At 41.0% G+C, this 9382-nt stretch overlaps 1 pseudogene; it reads left to right on the forward strand.

Moving 5' to 3' along the window:
• The first annotated feature begins 8343 nt into the window (after nt 1-8343).
• On the forward strand, nt 8344-9096 carry LOC125775492 (uncharacterized; annotated as a pseudogene).
• The last annotated feature ends 286 nt before the right edge of the window (nt 9097-9382 follow it).

A 9382-nucleotide genomic window follows, 5' to 3' on the forward strand; every position in this document is an offset into this window, starting at 1 on the left:
ATGATATAATCGCTCCTGACTGAGCCGACCAGACAGTAATGTCATTAAGGACTTTATAAAAAATCGCCTGAACCGTTTCAAGGCTGTCCTCTTTAGTATATATTAAAACGTCATCAGCATAAATCCCGTAACTTACTTTGTACTTATCTATAATTTGACTTATTTCGTCAAATGCAATAATAAATAACACTACCGAAAGAGGAGAACCTTGAGGAATCCCATTTTGCAAATCATATATCTCGGATGAAACGCCATTTACTCTGACTATAAATTTTCTATTCGTTAGAAAGTTTTTGACAAAGTTAAACATTCTGCCACCCACTTTCCACTTTCTTAGTTGCCTTAAAACTACGTGTGCTCCAATGCGGTCAAAAGCCTTTTGGAAGTCAAGGGAAAGAGCTGTGATGTGTTTTTTACTGGATAAAGCATTCGAACAGAAATGATCGAAAGTTAATAGGGAATCGATGGTACTATGACCGCTTTTAAACCCAACTTGAGTGGAGCTTAACAATTTGTTTCTAGAAGCAAACCACATCAACCTGTGGGCAATTATTTTCTCCAGAACTTTACTATTACATACAAGTAGGGATATGGGCCGAAAACTTGATATATTATCCGCTGGTTTGTTTGGCTTGTGGATGGGAGATACAAAAGCGCACTTCCAACTTTGAGGAAAAATACCAGATGAAAAAATGCTGTTATATAGGTTTATCAGTCTCATTTTAAATGAATCGGGGTGATTTTTGATCATTACGTAAGTAATGCGGTCGTGTCCTGGAGAGGAGCCCTTAACCCTGTTAACGAAATTGTTAAATTCCTCCTTCGTGATTGGATTATCAATTTCTTTTTCAGATAGAAGGAGATTAGGAGGGGGAAAATATATTTCGCTTAACAGGCGAGTTTTGTCAGCTACAAAAGTTTGAGAAAAATTTGTATCGTTTGAATAACCAGACCGCAAACAAATTTGCAGCTTCCTTAGCAGATGGTGAGGGGTTATTGCCTGCCACAAGGTGGGGAAAATTGGAAATACTATAAGACCCCGATAACTTTTTAAGGTTTTTCCATATTTATTTGGGTGAAGTTGTAGGATTAATAGAGCTAGTAATATTGCTAAAGGCTTCTTTTTTGCCTTTTTTGCCGCTAACTTGAATTTGGCCTTTGCTGCTTTATAAGACAGAAGGTTTTGGTTAGATCGTACACGTTTGTAGATATACCAGGCAGATTGCTTTATGGCTCGCATTTCAGCGATTTCCTTATTCCACCAAAGGACACATTTTTTCGAGAAATATGGCCTGCTTTGGGGTATAGATGAAGAAGCTGCAGTAAGGATAACCTTTTTAACTTGAGCGGCTTCCTTGTTGATGTTGTTGCTGGCGGGATAAAGGTTTTTAATTTTCTCACATAAGTTATGGTACTTTTTCCAATTGGCTTTTTCAGTTAAGAATTTGGGAGCATGCTTGATCATATTTGCTTTGTTACAATTTAAGTAAAAAATTATTGGATAATGATCACTGCCACAGAGATCATCCAAGGCTTTCCAAGAAAAGAGTGGGTAAATATTCGTTGATGATAATGAAACATCTACATGAGTAAATGTTTTGTTTGTAGAGAAGTGCGTAGGTGTTTTATTATTTAGGACAGATAAGTCAAGTGAACAAATGAGTTCCTCAAAGCTTTTGCCTCTACGGTTTTGGATAGGGGAGCCCCAAAGCGGGCTCCACGCGTTAAAATCCCCACAAAAGATGAGTGGTTTAGGTAGAGAAATCAAAATACTTTTCAGCTCGTGGAAATCAATAGCACTGCTTGGCGGAAAATAAACTGAGATCACTGTGAAAGTTAACAAAGCTTTGATTTGGAGGGCAATTATATTTAAGTTAGTTTCGATCTGAATACGTTTGTGGCAAATGTTTTTTTTAATCAGCAAACCAACGCCGTGAATATTAGTTTGATTCGTGTTGTGGAAATATGCTACTTATGGAGAAGGTGCTAAAAATGTATTCCCGTATCCAATATTGGTCTCTTGCAGAGCAATAAGATCTGGTTTAAATTCAGTAATGAGTAGGGTGGGTCGATTCCGGACTTTTTTCGATTCGGTATTTCTAATAGTGCGGAAAAGTTGCCTTAGTACTTCCTGATTCCAATGCAACTTTTTGTTTTGAGATCGGATTGCATCTTCAACCCGAACCTCGGCCTTGAAATTTCGGAAATTCGCCTAAAATCGTGCAATTGTCTACCTAGCATCTGAAATACGCATCTCATGGCAAAAAAAACAAAAGTTATTTGTCACGTCATTTGCTACCGAAATGGTATATGTGATCATGGCCGTAGGACGAACCGTTCCCGAGATACGAGCGAAAAGGCGGCGCGCCACAGCGCAAGGTCAAAATTGTTGCAACTCTCAGCTAACCTGTATTGGTCACCCAGAACCCACCGCGTGGAGGTAGCTGCTCTTCGGGTTCCTCCCAAGCCCAACCCAACCAACCAACCATATGTCAGGCTTGTTTTAGTCTGAATCTGTGTCAAATTTATTGATAAAATCAGATTTTGTACTAAACTTAGATTTCAGTGTAGAGCGTATAAAAAGATCACGAGATTGGGGGCCAATAACTTTAGCAGATGCCTCTGTCACCAGTTTGATGATTCTCTCGACTGCCACGGTGTGAGAGGGGAATTCACTAAATTTCCATACCTCTGCAGTGTCTCCCGACAGCCCTTTTATGAGTTCTTCGTTAGAAACTGAACAAAGAACTGGTGGAACAGTCAAGGTAATAGTCTTCCAGTTAATCATATCGTAATAAGTATTAGCTTTGAAATTCAGCTTTGGCACTTTATTACATCTAACTCTTCCATTTATGGTGTCAGACTGTGCTTCTCTGGCTGCCAGAAGACGGTCAAGGGCCAACTTTCTGACTTCTATCCGTTCGTCAGTCATCATACTAAGGAGAATGTTTTCTGGAAGAGCAAAGAAAGCATTCTGTTGAATGGATGAATCGACAACCTTGCGCAGTTTAGCGGGTAAGTATCTCGACCTTTGAATTGCAGCATAGAGATGGCGCGAGCCATCTTTGATTGAACTGTTGAATCTTATTGAGAACCACAAAGGTGAGTAAACTGTAAGTGCGAGTATCTACTTGACCAAAATCTTTATTTCCTTTGTTGGTTTGTCAGTAGAAATGTATAATCTCAGAATTCTATTTGCACAGGTGAGCCAGCGAGATTTGCAAATGATACTTGTATGCATCGACGCTAAATCTGAGGAACATTGACCGGGAATAATAGCTTCTGATATTTTATAGAGATAAGCTTGGTCAGATTAATAACCTCAGAAGGTAATTGGCAGGATGGAAAACTTTAAAATTTGACAACAGGCAACTTCTCACAATCAGGGAGCAGTTTACCTATGTCGCCAGAGAATGTATTTTGACTCTTTGAGACACCATCTATGTGTTCGAAAAGAGCACGAAATGGAAGTTCGTTGAAATGTAGAAGACAAACAACCCACTGTAATGGCCTACCTATTCTTTCTTCTAGTTTCCGAATGATTCCACCTTTGCAACCTGTGTTCGTGTTGGTGCCATCAGCACCGACAACTTCTAGATGTTCCACATCAACTGAATTGTCTTGTAAATGTTGCCATATAGCTTGCGTCTCATCCTCAGCTGACCCGGAAGGAGAAGTGACGTGGCCAAAGTAATGACAACCAGGTTCCGTTATAAGAGAAATATGTTCCTCTTTGACAGTGTCGCGGTAGTACTTTTCACCTTCGCTGACTTGTGTAAGTGTATTGTGTTTGCGGCCGTCAAAATACAGCCCATATACAGAGTCAATACTTTCGGTGTTTTGTAGCTTAACTCCAATACTTTTTTTTGGCCGACTAATCTTGCATTTGTCAGCGACAAAGCTAGCCTGATCCTCTGTTATCAAACCTGCTTTTTTGGCATCCAGAAAAGCAGATGAAACAATCAAGGCCGCTGCTCTATCACTTACTCCAAATCTTTGGGCAGCTAAAGCAGTATGTTCTAATACTAGTGTGTTTTGTTTGGTTTTAGAGGATGGAAGAGAGAATTTATCATCAGCATCGTTTTTGGAAGAATCCATGTGCGACGCACCTACATTGTTGTCGTCTGTATGAGAGTCTGGCTGATCTGAATGGTCACGTGTTCTAGCTGATACTTTTTTGGTAAGTGTTGATGTTGAATGACGTTTTGAAAGCTTTTCTTTACGTTCATTTTTCTGTGTAATCTTTTTTGTTTCAGGTAAATCAGCACTTCCAATGCGACCAATTCTTCTGGTTCTCTGGTCCTAGAGAAATGGTTGTTCATTGATAGGAACTTTCCTTTCCTTTGGACAAGTGCAAGAAGAAAAATAAATGCATTTACAAGCAGCGATGTAAAATAATTTTCCGGCAGAAGAGACAAAGTCGTCTCTTTTAGAGCTCAAACCTATTGGGTTCCTTAAAAACATTTGTTTAAGAGTCAGAAATTTCTTATGGTATGTGGTGAGCATTTGTACAACTCTGGTGTGTGAAACTATCGGAATAGATGACTTATTGAAAGTATTTTCAACGTTTTTTGCAACTATTTCTGTAACCTCTTTACTCTTAGGTTCATAGTTGTCGCCTCGGAGTCGCCCTATACCAAATCTTTCAAACTGATAACACAAAAGAACATCCTGGTAAGTAGGTAACTGGGACTCAGAGAGATTGTACGGATATATGCCAAACACAGGACATTTCTGTCTAAATTTAAATTTAGATACAGACATTTTGAGTTCTGTGTTTTGTTGAGAGAATATAAGTGATAGCACCTGGCGAAATCAACGACAACAGTGAAGGAACTCGATGAAAAAATATTTGTGTGGAGACCTATCCGAACGTGTCCTTTGGCGTAGGTGAATGAATGTGAGCGAAATCAACGTCAAGAAGTGTGGCCGCAAGCCGATTTTCACCTTGCGCTGTGGCGCGCCGCCTTTTCGCTCGTATCTCGGGAACGGTTCGTCCTACGGCCATGATCACATATACCATTTCGGTAGCAAATGACGTGACAAATAACTTTTGTTTTTTTTTGCCATGAGATGCGTATTTCAGGTGCTAGGTAGACAATTTCACGATTTTAGGCGAATTTCCGAAATTTCAAGGCCGAGGTTCGGGTTGAAGATGCAATCCGATCTCAAAACAAAAAGTTGCATTGGAATCAGGAAGTACTAAGGCAACTTTTCCGCACTATTAGAAATACCGAATCGAAAAAAGTCCGGAATCGACCCACCCTAGTAATGAGTAACTGAAGCTCATGATTATTATTAAATAAACCATTTATATTCCATTGTAAAAAAGTTAACATATTTAATGGCTGGAATTAGAAGCTGAAAGTAATTATTATATTGATATATACGGAAAACTAAAGAGCATTAACTGTCCGAATCATCAGACATTTTCTGTAATTGTGTAAGAGAAAGAACTCTGTTAATTGATGCAGGTGGAGAGAAAGCAATTGTCGAAAAACTGTCATCAGTGGTAAAGTTGTTATTCATAGTATGAGTAGTTGAGTATTTTTGTGCTTTATTGAGTGACGCTGCACTATTTAAGTTTACGGTGGTATCTCCGAGAGAAGTACTATATAGCATGGTTATAGCATTCATCATCTGAGCTATTATTTGAGTGGAGAGTGGTTTGCTTATTAGAGAGCATTCGCTTTGTTGGTTAGCTGATTTCTGTTTAGTTGGGCTGAGATCAGAGTGGAGAGTTTTTTGGTAGTTAGCTGTGATTTGAGTAGAATTTTGAAGAGAGTTATTTTGATTATTGGGATGTTGATTAGTAAGACTATTGCTTGAGAAAATTTGTGTTTGGTCGCTGGAGACTTTTGGATTTGAAGGTAATTTATGAATGATAGTTGATGAATTGGTGCTAGAATTCTCCTTGTTCTCATTAATTACCGTTTGTGAGGAACCGGTACTTGGTGCAGTAGTATTAGCACGTGCGTTTGCTGGAGACGAAAGCACAGTGGCGTAGGAGATTATGGGGTTAGCTGGGGGTAAAGTGACTTGCTTTAAATATATATTTTTGGCTTCCTTCATCGAGCATTTATTTCTGGTTTTTATAGTTAAAATTTCTTTAGCTTGCTTAGACCTTTTACACTCGCTTGAGGATGACGGATGTGGCTCAGAACAATTGGCACACTTAACTCGAGTGCAGTCGTTTGGGTGATGGGGAGGAAAGGAGCATGTTACACATGTCAGACTATTTTTGCACCAGTTTGCGGTGTGCCCTAGCAATTGGCACGATCTGCACCTCATAGGGTTGGGAATGTACTCCCTAACCTTTACGGAGTGCCACGATATATCTATTTTGCTGGGGAGTTTGTATGAGTCGAAGGACAGAAGAACAACCCCACTGGGAGTTGCCTTACCGTCAACTACTTTGTTGAATTTATGTATTGAAGTAACGCCTTGGCTGCTTAATTCTTTTACAATTTCCTCATCACTTACTTTATTGAGGTAAGGAGCATATATTGTTCCCTTTCAGCGAGGCATGAAATGAAAATTTGACAGAGCATACACCATGTAGTTGCGTAGTGGCCAGAAATTTTTGGGCAATTTTTATATCTTTTACTAGAAGCAGAAGGTTTCCGTCTCTAAGCTCAGATATGGAAATAACATCTTTGCTGATAATTTGTATGGCTTTGTGCACCGCAAAACATGAGAAGTCTGAAATTTTTTTATTAACATCATCACATGCTAGAATAAGAAATTTTGGGTCTGCCACAACGACGTTTGGTAGTTCGGGAAAAATATTAATCGGCGAACCATTAGAAAGTTTTTTCTTTTTGCGTGGGTAATCGTTTGCAAGTAGTGCAAAACGATTCACCCTACTAGCACTTGCCTCTAGGGGCATTTCACAATTTGAACAAACTCACCAAGCCTGAATAAAAAATATTCAGTGAATGATAAATATGAAGCAAAGCTTTACACTAATCAACGAATAGAGGCAAAAGAGAATAACGGAACTGAGACCGCACTGAAAACACTATAATAGCGAACTTAACACGACCAAACACTTTGAGTGCTAGACGCTGACTGTGTCATTATCCCAGAGAAATCCCGTTTTACCTTCTTATTTCTAATATATCTCCACCAGCTTACACTGCATGGTGAGCATCGCTTGATGCAACAAATGGCCCGGCAAGAGTTTTATGTACCGCGACTAAAGCCACAAATTAAAAGAACCATTTTCATGTGTAAACAGTGTATTATGTACAAGCACAAGATGCGTACGCAGATCATGGCAGCCCTACCACCTGAACGCTGCAACTATGCTTTACCCTTTACCATCACTGGGGTTGATTTTGCTGGACCTTTCCAGATAAAGGCCTCAATGCTAAGGTCTTCCTCATTTAGAAAAGGGTATGTGGCTGTCTTTGTGTGTTTTACAACAAAGGCAGTACACCTCGAGCTATGTTCGGATCTGACTACTGCGGCTTTTCTTGCAGCATTTGCCCGCTTTGTCGGACGACGCGGATTTCCTTTAAAAATTATGAGCGACAATGGAAAAAACTTTGTCGGAGCTCAAAGAGCCACGGAAAAGGAGTTTTTACAATTCATGAAAGAAGTATCCCCCGAAATTGTCAGAAAATATGCACCCCAAGGGATCGATTGGCAATTCATACCCCCATGTTCTCCACACATGGGCGGACTCTGGGAATCAGCAGTAAAGAGCTTTAAGTCCCATTTAAAGAAAACGGCTGGTAACCATAAATTCAATTATGAGGAGTTTACTACATTACTCACTCGTGTCGAAGCCGTACTAAACTCTAGACCTATCTCACCACTCTCGCAAGATCCCTCCGACTTCACAGCTTTAACCCCAGGGCATTTTCTAAAAGGAGCACCCATTCTGGCCATACCTGAGCCAGGCGTGGAGTCACTATCCATTTTAAACAGATGGGAACGAATTAAAATTCTCCATCATGACTTCAGCCGCCGATGGAAGGAAGACTACATAAAGGACCTTCACAAGAGATACTGGTGGAAAACTCAAGAAAAGGCACCAAAGCTTGGAGACTGCGTCCTTATACAAGATGATTGTCTCCCTCCTACGGAATGGCGACTCGGCCGCATAAAACAACTTCATTACGGTTCCGACGGTCATGTTCGAGTAGTTGATCTCCACACTCAAACCGGAACGCTAACCAGACCGCTCGTCAAATTATGCTTTCTACCAACCGCCGAAGATAAAGAAACGTAAAACCGAAACCGCAATGTTAATAAATCAATAAATCGATAAAACATATAAACCGCTTACCAAATCGAAACCTCGAATAACATAAATGACACAAAGACTTAACATAAATGTCTAATAAAAAAATGACATCCTATTCATGCCAGATATCGTGGCACAAAAGTCCATATTATTGTAAATTTCACAATACATTTCTAATATCATCATTTCTCTCACAGAGTAAAATGGACGTGGATATGGCATCATCGTCAACGCCAACCATGCGTTCGGCAGTTTCCGCCCCTCGCTCTGAAGCTGGCCCAATAGCAGCACCCCGGACCAACACTGCACCGGCAGCGCCTCGAACTACGACAGGCTCCACCGCGACAACGGCTCCGCGTCAAAGCACGCCAGCAGTACCAGCGGATCTGCAACCAATTCGTTGTCCACTATGCCGCCGCCCTCATCGGCTATCGCACTGCGGTATCTTCAAAGGCATGCCGCCGATGCAACGCTAGCAGGTGGCACAGGCGCACGGGTATTGCCTGAATTGTCTGGCAACTTACCACGCAACTCAGGAGTGCCCATCACCTAATCGTTGCCAAATCTGTGTGCGGGCTCATCATACGCTGCTGCACCGCACTACCAGACGCGACTCCGGGCGCCCACCGGCTCCTCGCACCAGTGGTAACGTCAGGCGTTCCCAAAGGACTCCTGTGACGGCATACCGCCGCCGCGGACCCTCTGCAGCAGAATCCCGTCCTTGGCGTCATAACCGGGCAGCATCATCACGACGCCATCAGCTTAGGCCGCAATCCCGCCGGTCAACAGGTCTCAGCAGCGTTGTAGCAACGCTACAGCAGCTACAGCGGCTTCTAGGCTAAATACTCGCCTAGGGGGGCCGGGATGGCTAAATGAGTAGCGACGTCGCATCACATCTGCATCATTTCATCACACCGAATCGACTATTCACCTCATCACGCAAAAGAACACCACACATTAACACACATAAAAATAAAATAATATTATAATATAATATATTATTAAATATTTTTCGAATGTCAAGAACCGATTCTTAATCCACTACGACTACTGAAAATCGATTTTTAAAAATCAATTATTTAACGAGAAAACGCGATTCTCGAGTAGTATCGGAATCGAGTTTACCAT

This window comes from Bactrocera dorsalis, chromosome 1, assembly GCF_023373825.1.
Source record: "Bactrocera dorsalis isolate Fly_Bdor chromosome 1, ASM2337382v1, whole genome shotgun sequence".
In the NCBI taxonomy this organism is placed as follows: domain Eukaryota; kingdom Metazoa; phylum Arthropoda; class Insecta; order Diptera; family Tephritidae; genus Bactrocera; species Bactrocera dorsalis.